Source organism: Desmodus rotundus, chromosome 8 (genome assembly GCF_022682495.2).
Source record: "Desmodus rotundus isolate HL8 chromosome 8, HLdesRot8A.1, whole genome shotgun sequence".
NCBI classification, from domain to species: Eukaryota; Metazoa; Chordata; class Mammalia; order Chiroptera; family Phyllostomidae; genus Desmodus; species Desmodus rotundus.
In genome coordinates, this window is record NC_071394.1 from 86127963 (window position 1) to 86141143 (window position 13181).

Genomic DNA, 13181 nt, shown 5'->3' on the forward strand with positions numbered 1-13181 from the left:
GTATACAGCATTCTTTATTCCTGAGTTTATGAAGTCCTGCGGACAGGAAGTGTTTATCTGTTGTGTGAATGAATGAATAACTGCAAACAAAGTTTTATTTAGAGTCCCATGTTTATTTCCCCACGGCCACCCAGGCTACTGCTGGCTGCCGTTTTTTTCAGGCTCAGCATCCGTCGGCTGATGGCGTGCGATGACTGAGAGCCTGCTGCGCGCGGGGATTCCCGCAGCTGGTGGCTTGGCCGCATTCTCACCCCTACAATCGAGGAAAATGTGATTGGGGCAAGACCTTACACGCTGAAGGTCAGCCTTCAGCGGGGGTGGGGCCTCGTGCATAGGCCTCCCCCGCCCCCCACCTCTGGGGCGGGCGTCACCACAGTCCCCTCCTTCTCGGATACCTGTCCCGCCAACTGACCCGGGGTTTGCGCAGCGCCTCCTAGCCCCGGGGACCGGGACCCAGGGGAGGGCAATGCACCCCTTCCCCGAACCCCTTCCTTACTGGGTAAATTCTCTCCTCTGGAGTCTGGATTAGGTGGCAGGGGATACCCCGGGGGCCAGGTCACCTCTCCTCCTCCCTTCCTAGCCTTCCCAGGGAGCCGGCAGGACGTCGGGAGGCCGGTAGGCGGGAGTGCCCAGCGGTGGCAGGCGGGATTGCGCTGGGGTTCCCAACTCCGGGTTCCGCCCCGCGGGGGTCCCGGGCCCGCCTCCTGCCCACGTGGCTGGCTGGGCCTCCCAGCCCCCGGCCCCGCCCCGCTCCGGGGTGCCTTCCCTTCAGCTGCTGCCGCCAGTGCTGTGGCTGTGGGGCGCTCTCCAGCCCGGCAGGGCCGAACCTGCCCTGGCGCTGAGGTGAGTGTGCGTAGCTGGCCAGGAACCCCGCCCCTCCGGGGACACTGTCTCCTGCTGGCCCCTCCTCTGCTTTAACTCCCAGTCCCGGACCTGGATCCCCACCTCCACCTCTTGCTCACGCAGGGTCTTGGTGTTCAGTGTTCGCAGCAGGTTCTACTGGCTCCCTGGGCTGGGGGACCTGGAGCGCTGGGAAGTGCCCTGTTGGCGGCACAGGTGGGCTTAGCCACCGCCAGCCCCAACGACGGGCACTGCACCCTCTGGAGACCCTGAGGTCAGTCCTCGGGTAGCTCTGGGACAAAAGTTCCCGGAGCCACTTCCGGGGAGGGAGGCGTCACCTGTCTTGGGACGCAGCCCCTTTTCCCACGTCTTTTCCAGCCCTGGTGGGGCGCCCGCACCTCAGAGTCGTGTAGGGCGCTGCAGGTCGTGGCTCGCAGGGCCGCTAGCCACTTCGCCGCCAAGGACCCGGCTTTGAGCGCGCGGGGTGGCCCCTGCGATTCCGGGCCCACCCTTGTGCCTGGGCTGCATCTTTTAAACTGCGGGGCCAGAGGATCGTGAGACTGAGGCGAGGGAGGTGGACGTCAAGGGGTTAAGATGAACCTCCGTGCCTCGTAGCCAGAGACCGGTGAGCATTTTCTGAGTGGACATGGGTTCCCTTGGGCTTTGACATGAGGAAGAAGTGCCCTTGCATTATCAGCAGCCTCATCACGGGCTTGGACGTTGCTGAAACAGAGCGGCTTGTTCCTAGAGTACTCTTGCTTCACTTAGTGGCCTGAACGGATGCACCGGTAGACACTTATTTTAAAGCTTTTTACACACTACCCAGCTATAACCGCTTTGTTCCCTGGGGTGTGGAAGAGAAGAGCTTTGCTATGTCTGTTTTAGGTGGGTAGTCTTGGGCAAGTTACTTCACCTATCTATGCTTCAGTTCTCTCATCTGTAAAATGGGGATGATAGTAATACAAACCTTAAGGAGTTGTATGAGATTAAAGTTCTTAAAATTGTGCTTGGTACTAGGTAAATTCTACATGCGCTAGCTGCTCTCATTATTATGGCGGACACCCGTCAAACAGGGCATTCTCATCCCTAGTTCCCCAGTGAAGTGAGTGACCAGGCTTTTGCTCCTTCTCCTACTGAGGACCTGCCTTATTCAGACAGGAACCGCGGTGTCCCCTTTAGCCCTGAAACACTGGGGCTTTGCAGTAGCACTGCACATGGTTGACCGGCCTTGTGCAAAATGTATCTCAGTGTGAGACTAGAGATGACCTCTATCAAGGACACTCTTGGGAAATGGGGTCTTGTGCCTCCTCTGGAAGCTCTGGGGTATAACTAGATGTTTGCCTGTCTATGGTGGAGTGGATAAGGTTTCACTTGAAATGCTTCAGGCCCCCTGGCAGTCTAGTGTCTGTGAGGGTGGGAGTCTATTTTTTTAAGTGCCCAAGGGCCTGATCTTGTCCCCTCCCCTACAGTCATTCACCTCCAGCAGATTGTCCCCTTCATCAGCCTCCCTGGGCTGCCCCAGGTTAGTTTCTTCAGGCAGTGGTGACCACAGACAGCAGTTTGAGCCTGGGGCTCCAGGAAGCTCCTGAAATGTACGTGAGATGCTTGGAGCCTGGGTGTATGTTTGTGTAGATGGGGCCCTTTTTGTCATGTTCTGCAAAAGGCCTGTACCTCACTAAAGTGGAGCTACTGGTCAGGAGATAGGGGTTTCTCACCCCTTCGATAGGACATTTTTAGCGAGTCAAGATGTCAGTATTACTTCTGTCTCCTGGACAATGGAAGGCACATGTGTTCCTTTATGCCCTCACTCAGGGCATACCTTTCCACATTTATCATGTGGAAAATTCAGATCTACCATGACTTGAGAAAATCTGATAAAGAAGTCAGTTGGGGAAAGGAGAAAGCAGGCTGCGTGAGGAGGCAGCTTTGGCCTGTGGTAGGGCCTTCAGGACGGGATGCAGTTCATGAAAATTTGAGCTCAAGCTGTCAGGAGACTTCTCAGGGTCTTAGCCCGTGCTCCTCCCTCATCGGAGCGTAGCCTTCCACTACTTCTTCTCATGTCTGACACTTTCTTGCTCTGTCCGAAGCAGCCACTTCCGTATTAGTTTCTGTCACTTTCTCCCGTTGCATTTTTTTCATGGAGCTTACCTGAAATGGTCTTACTCATATATCTATTTATGGGTTTATTGTCTTCTTCCACCAATTAGAATGTAGAATCCAAGAGGGCAGAGCAGTTGCCCAATTTACTGCTGAACTCTAGCCCCGGGCACACAGTAGGTGCTCAATAAGTGTCCTTTGAATGACAGAATGAATGAGCATCACTGAGTGACATGAGGTGAGGCTGCGTAGCTTTTAAGAGTAGTAAAACACAAAGGAACTGGCCATTAGTCCGGAGCTCTGGGTTAAAAGTGACCTTTAACTTTCAGTTCAACCTGCACTTTAAACCACCTTTGCAACTTCTCTTCCCAGTTATTGCTAACTAGAGCTTGAATTCTCCAGTGACAGGGAACTCATTGCCTGCTGAGGCAGCCTATTCCATTGGGGGAAAGATGTGGGATGCAGAGAACCAGATAGAGTCTGTGTACTTCCTCTAATAAGGACAAGATGTGGCCTCACGGCTTCTGCACACTACAACTCCGGTCCTGGTTTACTCTGCATCCTGATCACCCTTCATGCATCACTGTCCATCCCAGTGAGCTGCTTCTACTTCTGTGCTATCACTAAGGTTCTTGAGCCCTCAGTATGCTACTGAGTTTATGCCATCAGAGGGGGCCTGAGACAAAGAGGCATCGAGAGGAAACTGCTGTAGTTTAGGGACCTTCAAGGCCAAGTCTGTATTGCTCAGGACCCTGTACATTGGCAGTGGGGGTGAGTGGAAGTGGGGGTGGGGGAACAGAGGGTGGCCTCTGTTTCTTTCACTCTTGTTCTGGGTTTTCTGAATCATTCCTTAATCTATTAATGGTAGCCCTAGCTATATTTCAGAAAATTGATCCTTGGACCCATTATCTAAATGTTTTGTACAAGAAATTGTCTGCTCCATACCACCTTGCATGTACAGATTGAAACTCAAGTGAAAGTGAACTGTTTTATGTGATTCTGATTTATCATGTCAGCTTGACTTTCTGCATGGGAGGTCCCCAGTGTGGTGGGTGGAATGGGGTCTGCTATGGAGCGGTTTGGAGATAAGCTTTTCTTTCTTCTTACTTGAGTGAAAATTGTTCATTTAGATATGAAAATGGGTACACTTTTTTAATCTTAAAAAAAACAAGACTGAGGCATACTGTAGTTAATTGAAGTCATATCTACGTGTGTGCTTTAGCCACTTAGCTCAGCTTGTTTGCCTCATTTATTCAAGACTCATTTATGGACGGAGGGCTCTGGCACTGGGCCACACAACAGTCGAGAAAACCAACTGCGTTCCTCCCTTGTGGAGTTTATGCCCCAGTGGCAGAGATGGACGCTAGACAACTAGATTTATAATATGACGTCAGGGGCTGTGATCAGTGTAAGGAAGAAGGTGAAGCTGGGTAAGGGGATCCAGAGTGGCTGGGATGGAGACAAAGTTGGTTAGGTCAGGGAGGGGCTCTCTGAGGAAGCAACTTTTGAGTAGAAATCTGAGGGAGCAGTTATGTGGCTATCTGGGGGAAGACCATTCCATGCTTATGGAACCCAAGGTTGTGGTTGAATCCCTGGTGTGGCCAGTCAGTTCTGGAGCTCTGGACATGGGAAAGGGAGAGGGAAATAAGGCAGTGTGGGCATAACCCCACCCCCATCTCCTCCCCAAATCCTGGCAGGTGGCTGGAGTAAGATCTCAGCATTATGTGTTGTCTGGTTGACCAGAAGGCTTGTGCCTTCTTTTCCAGAGAGTGAGACCTGAAGTGATGATGTTTCCTAAAACTGCTTCTTGGGCTATGAGCATGAGCTTGGGGGGCACTGCTGGAATTATAATTCTATACATAGTCACATAGTAACACTTGCCTCACCGCACATGCCCTGGGACATGGACTTTTGGTGTCATTTGGTTACTTCCAGTTAATCACCTAGAAGGAACCACCTAGAGTTACTTAGCAAGGCTTTGATAAAAAAATGAAGAGGTCAAAATGTGTGGGATTGTGGACCAGGAGATGCATGCTTTCCATTCTATCCATTGATTGGTTGATTAATTGATCAATTGATGTTATTTAACACAGCATAAGATTCCTGAGGCTTAAGACATGAGATCTTGGTTGTATAACCTTTAAGCAGTAACCTAACCTTCTGAGTCTTGGTTTCTTCATCTGTGATATTTGGGAGAAGGTGTGGCATGAAGGCTACTTGGAAAAAGTGACATTGAGGAAGATACCAAGGGTGGGATGGAAGGAAGAGAGAACAGTAGATGTAAGGTCCAGACAGAGGTAGGGGGTGTGTGTGTGTGAGTTGGATTATGGTGTGGAAAGGGAATTGATGTAGCAGCCAGCTGATCTGAATGGTTGTGCCTTGTGCTCTGGACTCCTGTGTACTGAAGTCCTCAGATATTCTCTGACTATCCTGTGGCACAATCCCTCTTAGTATCCTCATCTTCTAGGCCAGGAAATTGGGATGTGGAGTGATGAATAACTGCCAGCTGGGCTCCCTGGGTTATGCTCAGTTGTATCAGGAGAGCTGCAGGATCTTTGCAGAAGATTTATTCAGTGATGTCCAGGGAGGTGGGTGTTTTTACGTATCTCTGACAGGCCTTGCTTTGCTGCACATCCCCCTGGAGTCAACTCTGGCAGGACAGAGTTGCTTCCAGCCAACTGCTCAGTCCCTGGCACAGTGAGGGTTTGGGATGTTAGGTGGGTGCTTTAGGCTCACTGGTGGCCACTACACAACAAGGTTGGAGGAAGTCATTGCCTTCCTTTCCCACATGTCTCCTGGCTTTTTCAAGGAGGCCACACAAGTCAGGGCAGAGCTGGACATGGAGCCCAAGTGAAAACCAGAATGCTCCAGAAAGAGAGGCTGGGATGTTGGCCAGAGTTGGAGAAGAACACAGGAGGCATTTTGGTGTCTTGCCTGGCTTGGCTAGTTAAAGACGAAGATAGTTATTTAACATTCCAACTTGGTTCCTTGTCCCCAAACCCCACCTCCACTTGCAGCCAGAATATGATACTTTATGGGTCTGGATTTGTTGTTGCTGCTCATAGAGTCCCAAGCCCTGAATTATTCTCCAATTCTGAGCTCAGTAATGTTTTCCTGGAAGCCGGAGGAGTGCACTAGCTGCCTTTGAGGCAAATTGAAGTGTCTGGAGGTTGTAGAAACTGGAACACAGTTAGGGTCCTGTGGTCCAATCTCAGCTCCACTATTACTAATGAAGTGACCTTGGACAAGATGCCAAACCTCTCCAAACCTCAGTTTCCTCATCCGTAAATGGAGACAGTACTTAGCTACACCTCATAGGTTTGCTGTGAGGATTAAAGGAGAAGTTATTTGTGAAGTGTTTATCCCTACCACAGTCAGCATGCAGGAAGGGCTGGCATCCTCTGGTCACTAAGCTGACCCAGGTCGCTCCATCACTGCTTTGTGCTCCTAATTGGAAAGGTGGGCTCACACAATGGAAGTTCATCATTCAGATTTGGAGATTTTATCAAGGGCAGACATTATCCCTTTCAGAGACAGTCTTATTAGGAGCCAAATTTGGATAATGGAGTTGGGGGTCAGCTTAGTGGGAGACAGAGACCAGGTATGAAATGTCACCAAGACTTCCTGCCCAAGCAAAGTGCTCCACCATCCTCTCGCATGATGTTCTCACACCAGTCTCCCTGGCCCCCAGCCTACAGTGGTCCCTAAATGTACCCGTAGCCCTTGGTCCCTGAAAGGTATACACTTGCAACCTGGCTGCTTCAACTCACTGTTCTGATGATTTCTCTTCACCACACCCATCCCCAAGTCACCCGCTGGACCCTGCAACAGAGCTGAGCCTGATGGTCCCCCAGATGCCCCAGAGGCTTCCACCTTCACATCTTTGCTCCTGCTCATCCCACTACTTGAAATCCTCTTCTGCTTTTGTTCACTTTGAGACTTCCTTCACTACCCAACTCCAGCGATCTCTTCCTTCTATACTTCCATTTTAGCTGGAAAAATGCTTTTTTTTCCTTCACAAGAAACCCTAATTATATTCTTAGTGTACACAAGTACAAAAATCAGAAGTTGTAGAAGAAATCATGAAATTCCACCTTCCCCATTTCAGGCATGCTTCCGGACAGAACATTTATGATCAGGTGGCTGTATGTCTCTCCTATGATGTTATATTTAGGTGTGTGTACCTGTGACTATCTTTAAAAACTAACATAGTGGGCTCATTTTATAGGGTTGGCTCTCCAACTAACTTTTCCCATTTAGTCATATGTCCAAGAACACTTTCTCTGTCCCTAATCATTTCTCCTCTTTTTACCTGTCCTGGCTCTCTTCCCCCCTGAGAAGAGTCTACAAGTTTGTGTGGAAATACACATTCAGTTCTCTTGGATATATAGTACAGTGGTATTGCAGGTCATATGATAACAATGTTTAACATTCTGAGGAACTGCCTAACATTTTCCAAAGTGACTACACCATTTTGCAATCTCACCAGTAATGTATGAGGATTCCTGTTACTCCGCATCCTCACCAACACTTGTTATTGTCCATCTTTTTGGTTATAGCCATCCTAGTGCATGTGAAGTGGTATTGCATTGTGTGTTGTTGTTTTTTTTTTTTAATTTTCACCTGAGGATATGTTTGTTGATTCTAGAGATAGGAGAGAGAGAGAGAGAGAGAGAAAGAGAGAGAGATATTAATGTGAGTGAGAAACATCGATTGGTTGCCTTTCATATGCACCCCGATTGGGGATTGAACTTGCAACACAGGCATGTGCCCTGACTGGGGATCGAACCCACAACATTTTTGGTGTATGGAACAATGCTCCAACCAACTAAGCCATCCAGCCAGGGCTCATTGTGGTTTTTTCTCTGATGGCTAGTTGTGTTGAATATTTTTTTAAAAAAATTGTTATTGTTATTCAATTACAGTTGTATGCCTTTTCTCCCCATCCCTCCACCCCACCCCAGCCGAACCCACCTCCCTCCCCCACCTCTACCCTCCCCCTTGATTTTGTCCATGTGTCCCCCATAGTAGCTCCTGTAATCCCCTCTCCCCACTGTCCCCTCTCCACTCCCCTCTGGCTATTGATAGATTGTTCTTAACTTCAATGTCTCTGGTTATATTTTGTTTGCTTTTTTCTTCTGTTGATTATGTTCCAGTTAAAGGTGAGACCATGTGGTAGAATATCTTTTTTTTTAACTTTGTTTTTTGAGCAGTGTTGGAGTTTATAATAAAATTGAGAGAAAGATACAGAGATTTTCTTTATACCCTCTGCTCCTACACATGAATAGCCTTCACCATTATCAACATCATTCACCAGAATGGTGCATTTGTTACCAAGGATAAACATAAATTAATACACAATTATGCAAAGTCAATAGTTTACCTAAGGGTTCACTTTTCGTGTACTTTCAATTGGTTTGAACAAATGTATAATAACATATATCCATCATTATAATGTCATACAGAGTATTTTCACTGCCCTAAAAATTCTCTGTGCCCCACCCCCATCCCCACCGTGACTAGTGATCTTTTTGTCTCCAGAGTTTTGTCTTTTTTAGAATATCATACACTTGGAATCATACAGTATGTAGTCTTCTCAGATTGGCTTCTTAAAATTAGCAATATGCACTTGAGGTTCCTTTGTGTCTTTTCATGACTTGACAGCACAGCGCTTTTTAGAACTGAATCGTATTTTATTGCCTATGTGCGCCACAGTTGATTTGTCCCTTCGCTTACTAGAGGACATCCTGGCTGCTTCTAAGTCTTGGCATTTATTAATAAAGCCGCTATAAACATCTACGTGCAGTTGGGTGTATGTGCGTGTGGACATACGTTTTCTACTCCTTTGGGTAAATATCAAGGAGACCGAATCCTGGATCCTGTTGTTTCAGAGTATGTTTAGTAAGAAACCACCAAACTGTCTTCCAAAGTGGCTGTTCCATTTTGCGTTCCCACCAGCAATGGGCGGGAGTTCCTGTTGCCACACCCTCTCTGGCACTTGGTGTTGTCAGGGTTCTGGATTTTGACCATTCTAATAAGTGTGCAGTGCTGTCTCGTTGTAGTTTTTAATTTGCATTTCTCTGACGACGTGGTGTGAGACATCTTTTCACATGCTTATTTGCCACCTGTATATATTCTTTGGTAAGGTGTCTGGTAAGGTCTTTGGTGGGTTTTTTTTTTTTTTCAATTCTTATTGAGTTTGAAGAGTTTTTTGTATATTTTAGATAACTGTCCTTTATCACATGTGTCTCTTGCAAATGTTTTCTCCCAGCCTATGACTTGTCTTGTACTGTCTATTGCCGAGCAGTTTTCAATTTTAATGAAGTCCAGTTCAATTATTTCTTTCATGAATCCTGTTTTTGGTGTATCTAAAAAGGCATCACCACACCCAAGGTGGCCTGGGTTTTCTTCTAGGAGTTTTATACTTCTGCATGTTATAATTAGGTTTATGATCTGTTTTGAGTTAATTTTTGTAAAGGGCGTGAAGTTTGTGTTTAGATTCACTTTTTGCATTTGGAAGTCCATTTGTTCCAGCACCATTTATTGAAGATTGTCTTTGCTTCATTGTATTGCCTTTGTTCCTTTGTCGAAGATCCATTGACTCTATTAATGGGGGGCTCTATCTCTGGGCTCTTCATTCTGTTCCATTGCTCTGTAAGTCTGTTTGGCAAACACCACACTGCCTTGATTACCGTTGCTCTACAGTAATTGCTGACGTCAGGCGGTGTCAGTCCTCCCACTTCGTTCTTCAGTGTTGTGTTGGCTGAATATCTTTGTGTGGGCTTATTGGCTATTTGTATATCTTTTTTGGAGAAACATCTATTCAGACCCTTTGCCTATTTAAAAAAATTAATTATGTCTCTTTTTATTATTGAATTATAAGGGTTATTTATATGTTCTAGATTCAGTCCCTTATTAGATACATGATGTTAAAATATTTTCTCACACTTTGTGGGTTGTCTTTTCACTTTCTTTTTTAAAAAATATTTTATTCATGTAGTTTTAGAGAAGGGGCAGGGAGGGAGAAAGAGAGGAAGGGAAACATTGATGTGAGAGATGTGAGAAAGAAGCACTGATCAGTTGCTTCTCAAACACACCTCGCCTTGGGGATGGACCCACAACCCAGCATGTGCGCTGACTGGGAATCGAACCGGCAACCTTTTGCTTTGCGGGCTAGTGCCCAACCAACTGAGCCACACCTGTCAGTGCTCTTTGCACCTTCTTGATGGCGTCCTTTGAAGCCCATGGTTTTAATTTGATGCTGTCCAATCTATCTATTTTTCTTATGTTGTTTGTGATTTTGGTATCCTACCTAAGAAACCTTTGCATAATCTAAGGAAAAGAAGATTTATACCTAAGTTTTCTTCCAAGAGTTTTATAGTTTTAGCTCTTAGATTTAGGCCTTTTTCCTTTTGAGTTAATTTTGTGTGTGTGTGGTGTGAGGTAGAGGTCCAACTTCACTGTTGTGCATGTGGATACCCTACTGTGCCAGCACCATTTGTTGAAAAGACTGTACTGCCCACTGAATTGTCTCGACACCCTTGTGGAAAATCAGTTGGCCATAAATGTAGGCATTTACTTCTGCACTCTCCGTTCTATCGCGTGGACCCAGATGCCTCTCCTTACGCCGGACCACTGTCTATACTGTCTTGATTACTATAGCTTTGTAGTGAGCTTTGAAAGCAAGAAGCACGAATCCTCCAAGTTTGTCTTTTTTCATGATTGTTTTAGCTATTCTGGTCCCTGTATGAATTTTAGGATCAGCTGGTCAATTTTTGCAAAACAGGCAGCTGAGATTTTGATAGGGATTGTGTGGAGCCTATGTACGTCTGTGGGATTTTGCCCTCTCAACAATATTAAGTCTGGGTCCTGAAGTACGTTTTTCCCGGCGCATCAGCGTCCATAGTCATTGAGTCTCCTGAGGAGACACTCCGAGGACCACCTTTTATACTGTGTAGACAAAATCCAGGGACATCAGCCTCTCTTTTCCTTGCTGAAGAAAGTGACATGGTATAGTGCGTTGTTTAATTTAAGGCTGGAGACCTTGGATAAAACATTTAACTCCTGAATTTGTGAAATAGGAGTGCGCCTGACACTGACTGAGCACATAGCCGTGCGGCTTCTCTATTCTGAGGCCGAGGTGGAGATTCCTAAAGGTCCTCCCTCTCCGCGCTCCCCACCTCCACGCCTCGGGAGGCTTTTGGATAGTCTTACCTATTGGGCAAAGAGGTAGATATTCATTTAAGGAAAAGGTTCTGCTGCTAAAGCAATTTTTTGCCTCTGCCCCCAATTCACTGACATTATGGTTTGAATGGAATAAAAATAAGAAAGGAATGCTATCACATATTAAAATATTAAAAGCTTATTTTACACCTCCATGTGCACTTGTGTGTTCCAGATGTAATGCTTTGGCACAAGTCTAAGATTATATCCTCATGGAAGAAGAAATAAAAAGTGAAGAGCCTACATTTGTATCAATAGGAATCAGGTTTCCCAAACTTAAGGAACCACCTGGGGAATATTCAATACATTAGAAACTGCAAATTGACGCACATCTCAGCCTGCTCTTAGCTGGGGAGAGGAGCTCCATTTTAACCAGAACAGTGCTAATGTTGGTGGGAGCGGGTAGAGTTGTTTCTTACTGGTGTTTCAAAGAAGCAAATTAAAAAGCATTAATTTGGGCTGAGTTTTTAGTTTGTTTCTGGAGGGGAAAAATTATATGCAATGGAACTTCTCTTGAGATCTTCAAAATATAAGCACCGTTGGTTTAGCAGAGTCTCTTTACCTCAGCTGTTAGAACAGGGGGTTTGTAGGGATTTTATTTTCCATTCTTTAGTGAGGGGTGTGTGCACGTGGAAATTTAGGGGAAAAACATAATGATATAACCTAACCCCCAAACGAGGAAGCATGTTGCAGAGTTTCTAGTCTCAGAAGGTGCAGCTCAGCTGACCTCATGTAACCACTGTCTATGGCCCATCTCCCAGGGGTCGAGGGGACTGTTTCTCTCCAGCAGGGCTTTAATTTTGCAAAAGCCCTGTGCAGTCTCGCAAACTCAAGGGCTATTCTTAAGTCACTCACATTTCTGTGTTCTGGGCTGGGCGGGGCCTCACTAATCCTTGGCCAGCATTGTGAGTCAGAAACTACTTAAATGACTGCCTGGATCCTTTGAAGAGAGAGAGTTGGCAAGTTGATTCAAGGAAGCACTGCAGCAGATGAGTGGCAGAGCTGATCCTAATGTTAGCAGCTCTATTTTGTTATACTAATAAAGTTATATTATCTTCTAGAGTGAGGTTATGATGTTACCAAATTTTATTGAGCATTTATTATATGGTGGAGTCTGGCTTTTCATACTTGTTTTTGACTGTGACCCATTGTAAGAAATAAATCTCGACTTTAATGTGCATGTGTATAGATGTAAACAAAAGTTTGGTAAAACATTACTTACCCCATGTATGTTTAGTGTATGTTCTCTGATAGTTCTTCTCAACATTAATGAATTTATGCTTTTAAAAAAAAAATGATGGTTGTGAGACCCACTAAATTTACTTCACTAATGGGTCAAAACCTGCTGTTTGAAAAACACTGTGCTAGACAACTTACTCTGTGTTTTATATGTTACTATTTCATTTAATCCTCACAACCACCTCATGGAGCGGGTCTCATTATCCTCATTTGTGTGGGCGAGGCACAGAGACGTGACTTGCCCAGAGTCACACTGCAAGTGAGTAGTGGAGGTGGGATTGGACCCAGAAAGGCTGAGTCCTGCTAAAAGTTCACATCCCTATCTCTTGTAGGGCTTAAGGGGTAGAGTGTTGTTTGATATCCTGACGAGTTGCTGCAGTTGCTCTTCCTAGGAATTTGAAGGAATTGGTGACTTCTCTATGTGGTTATGGAGGTTGGGGGAGGTTCAGAGTTTGCAGGGTAGTAGCAGGCTGGTTCCAGGGTGAAGGCAGCCTGCTGGCAGAATTCCTGCTTGCTTAGGGGAGGTCAGTCTCTGTTCTAGTGAGGACTTCAACTGATTGGATGAGGCCTGCCCACATTATGAAGAGCAATCTGTTTTACTCGAAGTCTACTGATTTAAATATTAATTTCATCTAAAAAATACCTGCACCTTCATAGAAATACCTAGAATAATGTTTGACCACATATCTGGGCGCTGTCGTCTAGCCAAGGTGACACATAAAGTTAAGGGTCCCGAGGAAGATAGTGTTTGAAGTTGTTCAGAAGAAAGCGAAAAGGCAGCA

The 13181-nt window shown here is 46.1% G+C and overlaps 1 protein-coding gene across 2 annotated transcripts in view; it reads left to right on the forward strand.

The window, feature by feature from the left end:
- Positions 1-452: 452 nt before the first annotated feature.
- Positions 453-13181, forward strand: part of ARHGEF3 (Rho guanine nucleotide exchange factor 3) — a 309293-nt gene continuing 296564 nt past the window's right edge. Inside the window, exon 1 of one of the 2 annotated variants that reach the window (XM_053929748.2) lies at positions 453-843. The gene's annotated coding sequence lies outside the window, so the exon portion shown is untranslated. Of the gene's footprint in view, positions 844-1336; positions 1466-13181 lie in introns of those variants that run through there. The other variant, XM_024556529.4, reaches the window with a different exon arrangement.